Source organism: Phacochoerus africanus, chromosome 10, assembly GCF_016906955.1.
Source record: "Phacochoerus africanus isolate WHEZ1 chromosome 10, ROS_Pafr_v1, whole genome shotgun sequence".
Taxonomy (NCBI): domain Eukaryota; kingdom Metazoa; phylum Chordata; class Mammalia; order Artiodactyla; family Suidae; genus Phacochoerus; species Phacochoerus africanus.
In genome coordinates, this window is record NC_062553.1 from 41902054 (window position 1) to 41919103 (window position 17050).

Here is a 17050-nt window from a genome sequence, read left to right on the forward strand (position 1 = left end):
GATCTAAATTGAGTCTGAGGCCAGTGATTTCCCACTGTGGCTGAGCAGGTTAAGAACTCAACTAGTATCCTTGAGGATGAGGGTTCAACCCCTGATCTCTCAGTGGGTTAAGGATCTGATGTTGCCATGGGCTGTGGTCGAAGACGCAGCTCAGATCCCACATTGCTGTGGCTGTGGTGTAGGCCAGCAGCTGTAGCTGATTTGACTCCTAGCTTGAGAACCTCCACATGCTGCGAGTATAGCACTAAAAAGACAAAAATAAATTATTAATCTGGAGTTCCTGTTGTGGCTCAGTGGTAACGAACTTGACTTGTATCCAGGAGGATGCGTGTTCAATCTCTGGCCTCATTCATTGGGTAAAGGATCCAGTGTTGCCATGAGCTGCGGAGTAAGTCGCAGACACAACCCGGATCCTACATTGCTGTGGCTGTGGTGTAGGCTGGCAGCTGCAGCTCTGCTTCTACCTCTAGCCTGGGAACTAAAAAGAACAACAACAACAAAAAAGAGTCTGAGACTGACACTTTAAACTACAAAGGACTGAAATTTTTATAATTGAAAGGGAGCATCAAATTATAGAATCTGCCAAAGATGTGAAAGGGTGGAAAATGGGAATTCAGCTGAACACTTTAGAAATCAATGATTGTAAGAAACGCAATGTTTCATGTTTATACCCCACTTAGTTAAAACTCTTCAGGGCCTCCTCCATGAAGGGGAGTAGGGTCATGGTTTTCAAACACACAAAGGAAGGAAGGTCACGGAGAACGTTTCTGTCTGCCTCACTGACCACTGCAGATAAGCCACTGCTGCTAGCCCAGCTTGGAAACATTTCATCCTGTTTCCGCCAAGGGCCCTGGGTGGAGCCCAGGGGTTGCCACCTAGGCTGTGGCCAGCAGCTGGAAAGCACATCAGAAGCCTGGTGGGGGTGCTGGCCCAGGGCACAGATGCTGCCTGCACTGCTGCTAAGGTAACAATGGCTAAGTGATCATCATCTCCCCCTGCCACGGCAGGTGCCTGATATCAGAGCTCACAGCCAAGTGACCAAGAAGGAAAATGCCCAGCTCAGGGCAAGCTGGGCCCAGATGAGGAGGCCTGGGAGCATGTGCCTCTGGTACACATCTGTCGGCTCACACAAAACATAGCACCCCAATCCCATCTTTCCTTATGATTCTTCCTAATTCCCTTCCTCTCAATCCCTTTCATTCATATTTACAGAAACAAATAATTGGAAAGTGCCCCATTAATAACACATCAAAAATGCCCTCCCTAATTAAAAATGCCAGTTGGTATAGGCTTTTGGAGGACAATTTAGCAGTATCTATTTACATTTCAGTTGTGCTTCCTCTCTGACCCAAGGCTGCTTCTAGTTATTTATCCTGTGGGCATGTCATTCATAGCTGTACCTCCTGTACTTAGAGCCCTAGAACTGTGCCAGGTACACACACACACACACACACACACACACGCACGCACGCACACACACATGTATATACATACATGTTATACAAATAAATATGTGTGTGTGTATATGGCAGTGGGTGCTCCATAAAAATGTTTCAAATAGTAAATGAATGAACATATAATTACAAAATAAATTGGCAAGCAGACTAACACATATGTTGTAATTCCACCTAGGCTTATAAAAAGCACCAATTATATTTTTCCTGCTATTTTTTTGTTTTTTTGTTTTGTCTTTTTAGGGCCACACCCTTGACATATGGAAGTTCCCAGGCTAGGGGGTCAAATAGGAGCTACAGCTGCCGGGCTACGCCACAACCACAGCAACTCAGGATCCAAGCTGCATGTGCAACCTACACCACAGCTCACGGCAATGCTGGATCCCTGACCCACTGAGAGAGGTCAGGGATTGAGCCTGTGTCCTCATGGGTACTCGCTGGTTTCATTTCCACTGAGCCACGACAGAAACTCCTTTGTCCTGCTGTTTAAGAACAAACATGGTAGCCTTTTTCAATTCACAGCACATTATTGGAGGTACAGAAGTTGGCCTGCTCTCTGTGCACCATCACCTCATTTTATTGCTTCTTTTCTGCCATCCTATCCTTACCTCCATTCCCTGTCCCACTCTAACTTTTATAATAAATGTCCTTGCATCTTTACATATAATTGAAAGATAACGTGTTTATACATGCGTTCTTACTTTTTGCATTGCAAATGATATTGCATAAATCTTATTCACTTTCTTCCCTTTTTCACTGTGTTTTTAACCTCAGTCATGGGTACCTCTAGCTCACTGAAGTATGACTGCTCTATGGTATGTATTCCACACTAGCTGTTCACCTTGGTTTACTTCTCCATGCTCACTGCTATAGACAAGTTCTTTCCAACTTCCTACCACCACAAATGATTGGGGAAAAAAAATGTCTCCAATGTGGTCCTTACAGACCCATGCAAGAGTCTCTCTGGGACATATGACTAGAACAGCGATTGTGTGTAATAGAGAATATGCATTCTTTTCAGTTTCACCAAGGAGTTCCAGACCTCTTTCCAGAAGGTCTGTACCAACTCCTCCCTGCCAGAAACACATATAAGTTTGGCTTTCCCCACCTGAAATTATCTGACCAACACCTGGAATTACCAAGCCTTGCAGTATTTTGTCCATTTCATCCTTGTCAAGTGGTATCTCATTGCTTAATTTGCAGTTCTTTTCTTTTTAGTGATTTTTTTTCATTATAGCTGGTTTACAATATTCTGTCAATTTTCTACTATACAGCAAGGTGACCCAGTCACACATACATATACACATTCCTTTTTCTCACATGATCATGCTCCATATAAGTGACTAGATATAGTTCCCAGTGCTACACAGCAGGATCTCATTGCTTATCCATTAATTTGCAGTTCTTATTTTAACAAGATTCCATGTTCTTTTGTGTGTGCACTGCCTTCTTTTGCTGGAAGATATTAGAATTTTTTTTGTCTTTGAGAATCTTTATTTTCATTTTAATATATCTAATTGATGGGTGTCCTATTCTCACTGATCTGAAGGAACGATAAGTGGCCGAGATCCATACATTTCTAATGGTGAACAAACCTAAACAGGCATTCATCTTCCATTGAAACTGCCTGCGAAATGCTGAAATTCCTTCTACAAAATCTTTGTCCAGCAAAACCCAGTCTCTGCTTGGTATGCCTAGTTGCTCACTGTGAGAGAATTCCTACTACAGGGATGGACATTTCAGCTACTTATTCCCCTCTTCCTTCTGTTGAGTCAAATACTTGCCCAGGCGCAGGGGCTGACACACAGCAGGTCTCAATAAATAAGCACTTGCTTCCTTTCCTATTTTTCAGTCCATGTCTTAGGCAACAAATCCTCTGCTAGCCTTTTGCATATCTGAAAATAGCCACCTGTGTCTCTCAGTATTTGATCCTCCAGCTTAATATCTCCTGCCCACAATACACCTCACGTATGCAATTTTTTAAACCACCAATTCCCTATTTGTTCTTTCAGAAAACACTTCAATTTAAAATACTCTGATTGGAGTTCCCGTCGTGGCGCAGTGGTTAACGAATCCGACTAGGAACCATGAGGTTGCGGGTTCGGTCCCTGCCCTTGCTCAGTGGGTTAACGATCCGGCGTGGCCATGAGCTGTGGTGTAGGTTGCAGACGCGGCTCGGATCCCACGTTGCTGTGGCTCTGGCGTAGGCCGGTGGCTACAGCTCCGATTCAACCCCTAGCCTGGGAACCTCCATATGCCGCGGGAGCGGCCCAAGAAATAGCAACAACAACAACAACAACAACAACAACAACAAAAGACAAAAAGACAAAAAAAAATACTCTGATTGCCTGAAATGTGGTGACCAAACAATAGACCTCCAGGTAAGTTCTAAACAGCACAAAGCACAGTAGGTCTGTGACCTCCTATGGTCTTCCTGTAATTCTACTATGCAAACTAAGGGCATTTTCCCTTCTTAGCAGCAGCAGCCCGCCTGATGGCTCACTGAACTTGAGGCCAGTTCAACCCTCCAGGCCTTTTTCACATGAACAGTTGCTTATACTGGTGGAATTTATTTGGGGGGCTGCTTGGATGGGCCAAAGTACAAACTGGAATCAATATTTGTGGCTCAACCTGACCTTCAAGTGCTCTTCTCCAATGTAATTCATTTAACTTCTAATTTTCTCTCTTCCTTTCTCTTTTCTGCCACTATATGTTTGATCAGACCAGGGTTCAAATCCTGCCTCTGCCTCTTCCAAATTCTGTAACCTTGGGAAAATGATTTATTCTCTCTGAACTTTTGTTACTATGATTGCCTTGGAAATAATAACCTTTACTTCATAGTAGTCTAAAGTGCTATAAAGGTTAAATGAGATTTAATAGCATAAAACATCTGACTCACAGAAGTCCCTCAGCATGCTGGTTCCTTTCTCCATACTTTTTGCCTTTCCCTCCTGGATCTCAAAAGGGAAAAGAAAGCACCCAGTACCTCCCAGATAGTCTAGATTCCTGACTCCCACAATAAAATCCATCAGTCTGCTTTCATATTTCCTCAAATCTGTGCTCTCCAGTACAAAACACATTAACTGCAGATAGGTTCATTTGTGCCATATACTAGATTCCTTATATAAGTGATATCATTTGTCTTTCTCTTTTCTGACTTACTTCACTTACTATGAGAGTCTCTAGTTCCATCCATGTTGCTACAAATGGCATTATTTTGTTCTTTCTTATGGCTGAGTAGTATTCCATTGTGTATATGTATATACCACATCTTTTTAATACATTCACCCATTGATGGACATTTAGGTTGTTTCCATGATCTCAGTTGTCATGAGCAGTGCTGCAGTGAACAGAGGGGTGCATGCATCTGGAATGGATAAGCAATGAGATCCTGCCGTATAGCATAGGGAACTATATCTAGCCACTTGTGATAGAACATGGTGGAGGGTAATGTGAGAAAAAGAATGCATATGTGTGTACACACACACACATATATACACACACACATACGTGTATGTATGTATGAATGTACACACACACACACATATATATATATATATATATATGTAAGTAAGATTGGGTCACTTTGCTGAACAGTAGAAATTGACAAAACATTGTAAATCAACTATAATTTTAAAAAAAATTAAAAAGCATAACACTAACTGACCCCAGATAGTGGAGGAAGAAGTCATTGTGGATCAAGGTGTTCCTCTTCCAGGTGACATTTGTAGCTCCACAGAAGTTTCCCAGATTATCAATGCTTTAATGCTTTCAAGATCAAAGTCAGAGCATTAGGGTACAAAGTCAGGCAGATGGGATTCTCCCCACCTCGGTGGTTTGATGTTGGCACGGCATGACTGTGATATGGCTCAGTGGGAGACGGCAGAGATGGGGGCACCAGACTGAGGAGCCACGTGGGCCCTGTGGCCACCACATAGAAAAGGAGTTCTGCATGGTTCTCACATCAGCCGCCGCTGCTCTGGCTACATGTTTGCAATCACACCTGAGGTGGCCCTGCCCATTATCAGAAACTGTTGAGGGAAAGAATGGTTGGTGGGAAATTGTATTTGTGGTCCCTGTCACTCGCTTCAGCCCAACTGATTTGGCACAGCTACAGTGGGCAGCATTCCATGCCATGCCAGATGCCCACTCAAGCTCCTACCAAAGCATCCCCAGCTTTTCTGCTCAGGAATTTTCTCCAAAACCAAGGAAGACTCCTGAGCCTGCATGGAGCCAGACCCCAGAAGAGAAAAGAGAAATAACACTTCCAAAAGCAACCTTGAACTCATGGGTAAACACCCCAGCTTCTGCCCGATGGAAGAATCATTCTGAGGTGCTTTCTACAAAGTTATTCAGAGCCCCAGTTGCCCACAGCAGCAACCAACTCAATAAAACACCTGTATTGGATTTTCTTCCTTCCCTGTCTCATCCTCCCTACTTTCTCATTACATTTCCTGGGATTATCTCCCCCAAACTACCAGCTCCCTGGTTTGTGTCTCACTCTGCCATTGGAGATATTCAACCAAGGTTTTACATAAGCTAGAGGTATGGTGACTTTTTTCTTCCTGTTAACATGACACTACTTTATCTTCAGACAGATGTTGCCTGAGAAATAAAGAAACTTATTCAATGTTACCTGGGACACCTGGTTATTTTGCAGCCCTCCTTCTATTGCCAATAGAACTAACCCTTAATTCTTCCTTCTGTGAGCTTTGGCATCTCATATGTGCTTTTATTACTCACTTGTGACATTGTCACACAGTTACTTGTTAAACATCTGTCTCCTTCTAGATCTAGAAATGCTAGATCTATATCTAGAAAACCTGTCTGATCCCAGTTTGTATCTCCAGTACCTAAGCCAGAACCTGGTATATGGCATGTGTTCATCAAGTATTAGTGAATTAATAAATTCCAAAGATAGTGAGAGGGCTTCCAGCTCAAGATAACAGGCTAGGAATAGTTATTTCCTCTCCCTTCTGGACTCTATTGAAATAATAAGTATTAAAATGATATAAACTTGAAATAACCAAAGCACACTGCAAAGAACATGAGCAGCCAAGAGAGTTTGGCAAGAGTCTAGACAATGGGAAATACATGAAAGTCTGGTGATTAATGAAGGAGAGAAAAGAAGCCACTGTTCAGGATTAATACTACAGCTACAGTGGAAGCAATCACTGGACAAAATTCCAAGGGAGACTAGATTTAAAGGTGGTAGGTATCAGGAAGATGGAAGCAAGAAGTGCCACTAAAAACGGTGTATGAAAAAAAAAAAAAAAGGAGTTCCCGTCGTGGCTCAGTGGTTAACGAATCCGACTAGGAACCATGAGGTTGCGGGTTCGATCCCTGCCCTTGCTCAATGGGTTAACGATCTGGCGTTGCCATGAGCTGTGGTGTAGGTCGCAGACGCGGCTCGGATCCCGAGTTGCTGTGGCTCTGGTGTAAGCCAGTGGCTACAGCTCCGATTCGACCCCTAGCCTGGGAACCTCCATGTGCCGCGGGAGCGGCCCAGGAAATGGCAAAAAGACAAAAAAAAAAATGGTGTATGACTAAAGATCTATATCAAGAACAATTCACAGATCTTCCTGCTCCTTCACAAAGAACTGCCTAAACTAGGGAAGAGTCAGAGTCAGAATGTTCTTCTTCAAGGACATTTGACACACTGTCTGGGGAGAATTAAGTTGACTTGTGCAAGTATTGGTGCTCCGAAATAAAGTCTTCCCAAAGCTGGCATTTTTTCTCCCCCCCTGTACTAGCTAGCTCTCTAGGGACTCGCTGGAGCAAAGCATGACAGTCAAGAAGCCATACTAATATAAAAGGAACCTTTCTGCCCTCACAGTTGAGGAAAGTCTGCTCCATGATAGAGAAATATTAAGACAGAGAGAGAAAAAAAAAAGAAAGAAAGGAAGGGATAGAAAGGAAGAAAAGCAGCGATAGAGGAGGGAGTGAGGGGAGTAGGGGAAGAGGAGAAGAGAAAACTCAGAGATAATAGAAGAGATCTTTTTTAACTTTATTTACTTATTTTTTGGTCTTTTTTCGCCATTTCTTGGGCCACTCCAGCGGCATATGGCGGTTCCCAGGCTGGGGGTCAAATCGGAGCTGTAGCCACCAGCCTACACCAGAGCCACAGCAATGCGGGATCCAAACCGCGTCTGTGACCTACACCACAGCTCACGGCAACACCAGACCCTTAACCCACTGAGCAAGGGCAGGGATCAAACCCACAAACTCATGGTTTCTAGTTGGATTTGTTAACCACTGAGCCACGATGGGAACTCCAGGGATCTTTTTTTAAAAATGCTGACATCTTTCCAGATTTTAAAAGAGACTATATCCTTATAATGGGAACGAAATGTTGTTTTAAAAAATATAACCAGGAAATTAGTAGAAGCCAGGGTTTAAAATATAATTACCATTATAGAAAGTTCAATAGAAGAGTTGGTGGGTAAAGCTGAAGAAAACTCTCAGAAGGTAGAGAAATATAGATACACACAACATAGATGAAATATGAATGTATATGGAAAAAATATGTGATGGAGATCAAACCAGAATACCCACTATCCAACTAATACAAATTCCAGAAAAAGAGAGCAAAGAATACAAAAAGGATATAATTATCAAAAAATTATAGAAGATGTACCACATCTTAAGCCAGTCATCTGTCATTGGACATTTAGGTTGTTTCCATGTCTTGGCTATTGTAAATAGTGCTGCAATGAACAAAGGGGTGCATGTATCTTTTTCAATGAAAGTTTTGTCCAGATATATGTCCAGATGAATGGATGAGGAAGATGTGGTACCTATACACAATGGAATACTACTTGGCCATAAAAAAGAACAAAATAATGCCATTTGTAGCAACATGGATGGAACTAGAGACTCAAACTACATTAAATAAGTCAGAAAGAGAAAGACAAATACCATATGATATCACTTATATCTGGAATCTAATATAGGGCACAAATGAACCTATCTGCAGAGAAGAAACAAACTCATGGACATGGAAAACAGACTTGTGGTTGCCAAGGGAGGGGGGAGGGAGTGGGATGGACTGGGAGTTTGGGGTTAGTAAATGCAAACTACTGAATTTGAAGTGGATAAGCAATGAGATCCTGCTGTATAGCACAGGGAACTATATCTAGTCACTTGTGATGGAACATGATTGAGGATAATGTGAAAAAAAAAGAATGTGTGTGTATATATGTATATGTATATATATATATATATATATATGTATAACTTGGTCACTTTGCTGTACAGCAGAAGTTGACAGAACATTGTAAATCACCTATAATAAAATATTTAAAATATTTATATATATATATGTATAACTTGGTCACTTTGCTGTACAGCAGAAGTTGACAGAACATTGTAAATCACCTATAATAAAATATTTAAAAATAAAATTTAAAATTACAGAAGAAAGCCTTCTATAAGTCAAAAAACATACAAGTCTTCAGACTGAAAGCAATACCATGTTCGGAGAAGAAGAAAAGTAGCATCCTGTTCCTGGATTGGGAAAATCAATATTGTAAAAATGGCCATACTACCCAAAGCAATCTACAGATTCAATGCAATCCCTATCAAATTACCCAGGACATTTTTCACAGAACTAGAACAAACAATCCAAACATTTATATGGAACTACAAAAGACCCAGAATCGCCAAAGCAATCCTGAGAAACAAAAACCAAGCAGGAGGCAGAACTCTCCCAGACTTCAAGAAATACTACAAAGCCACAGTCATCAAAACAGTGTGGTACTGGTACCAAAACAGACAGACAGACCGATGGAACAGAATAGAGAACCCGGACATAAACCCTGACACCTATGGTCAATTAATCTTTGACAAGGGAGGCAAGAACATAAAATGGGGAAAAGAAAGTCTATTCAGCAAGCATTGCTGGGAAACCTGGACAGCTGCATGCAAAGCAATGAAACTAGAACACACCCTCACACCATGCACAAAAATAAACTCAAAATGGCTTCAAGACTTAAATATACGACAGGACACCATCCAACTCCTAGAAGAAAACATAGGCAAAACACTCTCTGACATCAACATCATAAATATGTTCTCAGGTCAGTCTCCCAAAGCAATAGAAATTAGAGCAAAAATAAACCCATGGGACCTCATCAAACTGAAAAGCTTTTGCACAGCAAAGGAAACCAAAAAGAAAACAAAAAGACAACTTCCAGAAGGGGAGAAAATAGTTTCAAATGATGCAACCGACAAGGGCTTAATCTCTAGAATATATAAACAACTTATACAACCCAGCAGCAAAAAAGCCAATCAATCAATGGAAAAATGGGCAAAAGACCTGAATAGACATTTCTCCAAAGAAGATATACAGATGGCCAGCAAACACATGAAAAAATGCTCAACATCGCTGGTTATAAGAGAAATGCAAATCAAAACTACCATGAGATACCACCTCACACCAGTCAGAATGGCCATCATTCATAAGTCCACAAATAACAAGTGCTGGAGGGGCTGTGGAGAAAAGGGAACCCTCCTACACTGTTGGTGGGAATGTCAACTGGTACAGCCACTTTGGAGAACAGTTTGGAGATACCTTAGAAATCTATACATAGAACTTCCATATGACCCCACAATCCCACTCTTGGGCATCTATCCGGACAAAACTCTACTTAAAAGAGACACGTGCACCCGCATGTTCATTGCAGCACTATTCACAATAGCCAAGACATGGAAACAACCCAAATGTCCATCGACAGAGGATTGGATTCGGAAGATGTGGTATGTATACACAATGGAATACTACTCAGCCATAAAAAAGAATGACATAATGCCATTTGCAGCAACATGGATGGAGCTAGAGAACCTCATACTGAGTGAAATGAGCCAGAAAGACAAAGACAAATACCATATGATATCACTTATAACTGGAATCTAATATCCAGCACAAATGAACATCTCCTCAGAAAAGAAAATCATGGACTTGGAGAAAAGACTTGTGGCTGCCTGATGGGAGGGGGAGGGAGTGGGAGGGATTGGGAGTTTGGGCTTATCAGACACAACTCAGAATAGATTTACAAGGAGATCCTGCTGAATAGCATTGAGAACTTTGTCTAGATACTCATGTTGCAACAGAAGAAAGGCTGGGGGGAAAATGTAATTGTAATGTATACATGTAAGGATAACCTGACCCCTTTGCTGTACAGTGGGAAAAAAATAATAATAAATAATTTTAAAAAAAAAGAAAGAAAAGTAGCATCCGATTTCTCAGCAGCAACACTGGATGCCAAAAAAACGCTAGAGCAAAGCCTTCTAATTTCTTTTTTTTTTTTTTTGTCTTTTTGCCATTTCTTGGGCCACTCCCTTGGCATGTGGAGGTTCCCAGGCTAGGGGCCGAATTGGAGCTATAGCCGCCAGCCTATGCCACAGCCACAGCAACTCGGGATCTGAGCCTCATCTGCAACCTACACCACAGCTCACAGCAACACCACATCCTTAACCCACTGAGCGAGGCCAGGGGTCAAACCTTCAACCTCATGGTTCCTAGTGGATTCATTAACCACCAAGCCATGATGGAAACTCCAAAGCCTTCTAATTTCTGATGGAAGATAATTTTCAACCTAGAATTTATACCCCAGCAAATAATCAATCAGTCAAGAAGAATAAAAGCCATATTAGGTCGTGCAATGATACATCACAGAAAAGAGCACCTTTACTTAAGAAGTTGCTTGGGAATATGCTCCCATAGAAGAAGAGAACAAAAAAAGAAATGAAGGTTTTGCTTTGTTTTAGAGGCTGAATATAGGTATAAAATTATATTGAGAGGAGAAGAGGCAGGCATGAGGTAAGTGGTGTAAGTGAGCTACATTATCATCAATAGAAAATGCTAAATTGGAGAAACTGAAACTTTTTCTATAAGTACATTTTCTAGGCTGATGAACAGACTGATCAAAAGAACCCAAAACATAAAGCATTGAAAGTGGCTGCTTCTGGAGAGTGATAGGGGGTAGAGAGATGTAGAGCTGGGTGCTGACTCATTTATTATAAGCCACTAGTTCTATTTTAATTGTTTAGCCAGTACATTGATCACCTTGATGAAATTTTTGTTTTTAATACTTTCAAGATTTAACAATACCTCAACTTATGAACATCACTTATCAATACACTGATAAATGAAGTACAAGTTTATAAGGTATTCCAATAATTACATTGCCCCAGTGCCTGTATCTCTAAAATGCAGATAATAATGCCTGCTTAATGGGGATGATGCAGTAATGTTTGAACTGCACATAGCATGATGCCTGGCACAGCATCACCTCTTCATGAATGGTAGCTACTGTCATGAGAAAAGACAGATGATACTACCTCTGCCACTGACTACAAGCTGTGCAGGTTGGGTAAGTTGTATTTTCCTCATCTGTAACTTGAGAATAATAGTAGCCCTGGCTTGAAATAAGTTAAAGCATATAAAATGTTTAACACTGGAGCTCCCGTCATGGCACTGCAGAAATGAATCCAACTAGGAACCATGAGGTTGCGGGTTCGATCCCTGGCCTCGCTCAGTGGGTTAAGTGAGTTGTGGTGTAGCTCTCAGACATGGCTCAGATCTAGCGTTGCTGTGGCTGTGGTGTAGGCTGGCAACTACAGCTCTGATTCGACCCCTAACCTGGGAACCTTCATATGCCGCAGGTGTGGCCCTCAAAAGACAAAAGACAGAAATAAAATAAAATAAAATAAAATAAAATAAAATAAAATAAAATAAAATAAAATAAAATAAAATGTTTAACACAGTACCTACATTAAATAGGTACTTCAAAAATGGTGGATATTATTATTATAAATAAATCTTTTCTGTGATTATTTTGATAATTTTCCCCATCAGGTATGTCTCATATGATAGGGCATATTAGATTCATTCAGACCCACCCGAAAGTGCCTCTTCTCTTAACATCCTCACACTCGCATGCTCTAATCTGCTTCTTAGAATAATCACCAAACTTAATATTCTGTTTATCAGTGCTTCCCAGCCAAAACTTTGGTGTTTTTTTTATGGCTGCACCTGTGGCATATGGAAGTTCCAGGGCTAGGGGTCGATTCAGAGCTGCAGTTAAGACCTACCCCACAGCCAGGGCAACACCAAATCCAAGCCCCTATTTGAGACCTATGCTGTACCTTGTGGCAATGCCATATCCTTAACCCACTGAACGAGGCCAGGGATTAAACAGGCATCTTCACAGAGATAATATCAGGTCCTTAACCTGCTGAGCCACAATGGAGACTCCCTCCTATCCCAAATTTAACAATGAACTAGAAAGAAAAGCAAGTAAGTTATCTTCTGTGTACTCCTGTGGGCCCCAGAGCGAGGAGGAAGAGGAGGAAAAAGGAAAAAGAGAATCGATGCCATGACTTCTGTTATCAAGGATGGGAGTGGGGGGCTGTAATAAGTAAACAGTGATTTTTTTTTTTAATTTTCCCACTGTACAGCAAGGGGGTCAGGTTATCCTTACATGTATACATTACAGTGATTTTAAAACATGCATTGCTGTTTAGCGGGAAACGTTGCTCTAGTACATGCAATACAGGTGTCTCATAAATAATGCTGTAGAATGCATTATTTTAAGAAGTCCATGAGAGCATGGAACAAAAACTAGCTGGATGTTTTTCCTTAGCTTTTGAGCAGAATTTTTTCCCAGTGCTCAGAATAAGAAAGACACACTGTCAGAGAGGCACGTGTGTGGTTACTAACAAGATGCAGGAGGAAGAGGGCACAGACCCTTGACGTGTGCTCCTCACCAGACACTTACCAATACCTCGTTTAATGCTCACAAATATCCCTTGATGGGTGTAGGTTTGACCAATGAAGTAAACGAGGCTCAGAGACATCAAATGATGTGTCCAAGTTCATGCAGCCCACAAGGGCTAGAACAGAGATTTGAACCCATGACTCCAGAGTCTATACTCTTTTCACTAGACCTCCCACGATGTCAACCAGACCTCCACCACCTCCCAGCGTGCCCTGGTTGGGGAATCTGAAGACAAGGGTTTAATTCCTGGCTTGACCACTGAGTAATTTAGGTCAATTTATCTTTTTAAAGGTTTTTCTGACTCCACCCAAGAGACAACTGTACTTTGCATGGCATCCTTAAGAACACAAAAAGAATGAACTCATGTTTATAAAGTACTATGTAAACCCTAAATATATGCTTATTTTTAAAATATTCTTATAGATGGATAAAATTATACTCTCAAAAAGACATTCTAGGACCCCAAACTAAGATTAGATTTCAGTATCTCTATTTCTTAACTAACCAAACACCAAATAATGTCATTCCAAACAGCATAGATAATGTTTTCTTGGAGCCTAGAAAATAAATGTCAATACTTGTGGTAGGTTCTGAGAATTTAAAAGCACTAGCCCCAGAATAAATATATATTGGGGGGAGAGGTAATACAACCCAGGCCAATAAATATTCATCAAAAATACTCACACACAAAACATGTGGGAATCAAAGTGTGTTGGTTCAAAAGAAAGAAAGTTACTTGATGCTAAGATTGAGCTGTGATGAGACTAACTTAGGCTTGTCCTGACTTCCTGTGACAGCACTGTTCCCCACTGCCCAAGAAGACAGGGCAAGGCAGGAAACTCATGTGCTCCTAGTTACATGGAAATGCACTCCCCATGTCTGAAACAGCCTTCTTTTGACTGTCACATGATCAACAGGAGGCCTATTGAATTAATATGTACAACAATAGTCCTTTTATTTTATATCCCCAAAAATATTAAAATATGCCTGGAAACTATAGTTAATCCAGATCCTTCTACCAAAGTGAGGTGGAGTCAAACCGTGACCAGATGTCTTGATTTTGCGTTGCTAGTCCAAGCCTAGAACGTCCCAAATTCACCATGTGCTGCGGTAGGCTTCCTCCTGCTTTAGCAAGGCTGTCTGCAGAGTAGGCTAAGTACTTGCCAAAGGCCTTATTTTCTGAGCTCTAGTGTAACAGTTCATTTTATGTGTCAACTAGACTAGGCCAGGATCACCAGATATTTGGTCAAACAGTATTCCCCACGTCTCTGTGAAGACATTTTAAAGATCAGATTAATATTTATTTATTTATCTTTTTTTTAGGGCCAGACCCATGGAAGTTCCCAGGCTAGAGGTAGAATCAGAGCTGCAGCTGCCGGCCTACACCGCAGCCACAGCAATGAGGAATCCAAGTTGCATCTGTGACTTACACCACAACTCATGACAACACTGGATCCTTAACCCAATGAAAGAGGCCAGAGATCAAACACGCATCTTCATGGATACAGGTCAGGTTTGTAACTGCTTAACCAATAAGAACTCCAAGATTAATATATAGATATATTTTTGTCTTTTTATGGCCACACCCACTGCATATAGAGGTTCCCAGGCTAGGAGTCAAATCAGAGCTGCAGTCGCTGGCCTGCACCACAGCCACAACAATGTGGGATCCAAGCTGCACCTGTGACCTACACTACAGCTCACAGCAACACCGGATCCTCAACCCCCTGAACAAGGCTAGGGGTCAAACCCACCACCTCATGGATACTAGCCAGGTTTGTTGCTGCTGAGCCATGATGGGAACTCCCCAAGATTAGTATTTAAATTGGTCAACTAGAGTAAAGCAGATGGCCCTCTGTAATGTGGGTGGGCCTCATTCAATTAGTTGAAGGCCTTGGGAGACAAAGACTGCCCTCCCCAGAAGAGGGAATCTGCCTGAAGATTCAAATATGCCAGTCCCAGACCTGAGTTTGGACTCAAACCACAACTTTTCCCTGGGTCTACAGCCTGCCAGCCCACCCTGCAGATTTTGGACATACACAATCATGTGAGCCAGTTCTTTAAAACGAACCTTGATAGATGATAGACAGACAGACATCCTATTGGTTCTGTTTCTCTGAAGAACCCTAAGACATCAGTTAAAACACAGAACAATGACACCAAAAGGACCTGAAGAGCGTTTGCAAAGTGGCTGGTGGGTCATCTTCCAACACCTCCAAGATTTGGCCACAGATGCCTCACTTATCTCGGATGTAACAGGTTCCAAACTAAGAGCCAAGGGATCCAGTTCTGGCTGTGTCATTTCTTAGCTATGTGACTTCAGGATGTTAACCTGACCTTTCTGTGTCTCAAGGTCCTCATCTGTCAAAAAATAATAGTACCTTCTGCATAAGCCCATCATGAGGATAAAATCAGTCACTAAACATGATGCATTTAGAAGCATGCCTCATATAGAGTAGGGGCTCATGAGATGCCGTCAGAATCCGCTCTCAACCATAACTGGGCGATGCTCATTAGCACCTGAAAATCAGGGCCAGGCCAAAAACCCACATGCTCCTAGGAGAACGGGAATGCATGCCACAGGTCTGAAATGGCCCTCCTGTTACCTTCCCATGTCCTCCAGTCCCAGTGGGAGCAACCCAACCACAGAGACACGATACCTAAAACCTCACCTTATCATCATCTTCTCCCTTACTCTCACCAAACTCCAGTCATCCTCACTTACTGCCTCTGTGTCCCCAGGATCTTTCATGTCTGTGCTTTATTTATCCATTCTATAACCATTTACCAACCACTATTTCTGGGCCTGACACTGGTTTGGAAGTGTTGCAAACACAAAGATACATAAACAAAGGCAGAGCACTGGATGGGGAGGGATGGTGCACCCCTGCTGCTCCTGCCTGTGGTCATGCTCTGCCCTCCTGGATTATCCATGGAGATTTCTAAGCAGTTTTCCAGTCTCTCCCTTCAAGCCCTCCTTCATAGTGACACTTCCCCAAACTCAGGGCAGGCTGCTTCTTTTGACCTCAAAAATAAAGTCCATGATTGTCCCCAAACAATCTTCCTTTCATCATCTCCCAAGATAATTCTCCATGGTGGGCTTCTGACCGCTTCCCCAGAACACAGGTCCCTCGTTGGATCACCTACCCAAAGCCTTCCATGACCTTCTCAGGCAGAAGCCCCTGCATTTAACATTCCACTTGTCATTTCTGCAGCTGAGGCCTGACCTCAGCACAGGCCATCTTCACTCCTGGATAAAGACCAGGCCTGGGCAAGTCTGGAGGGTCCCTGGGATGGGACTGCCAAGGTTATCATCCATGAGGATCCAAGGAGCCTCCTGGGGAATGAACTCATCCTGATGGGAGAGGCCAAGTCACACAAACATATTCCAAGAACAGTCAGCCAGTGGCTGAGGCAGGAATCATTTAGAGAATTTAGCAGGGTGTCTGCCACTCAGCTTGGCCTCGGCCAAGTTCACAGGGAAGCATGCCTAAGCTGTGGAGTTATCCATTTGTATTTAAAAAACATTCAGTGAGTTCCTACTCTGAGTCAGGTGCAGGACTAGGCACTGGGAATATGCAAGTGAACAAGGCAGGCCCATCCCAACCTTAAGGAGCTTAACTTAAAGCTCAGTGGGAGTTCTAAAGAAAGAGGGCAGCAATGTCGGAAGTGGGTTGGTTTTGTCTCTTTTCTTTTTTTTACAATTTTTTATAATTTTGATTATTATTTGCTTATTTTGGCGGGGGTTGTCTTTTTTTTTTTTTTTTTTTTGGCACCCACGGGCATATGGAAATTCCCAGGCTGGGGGTTAAATTG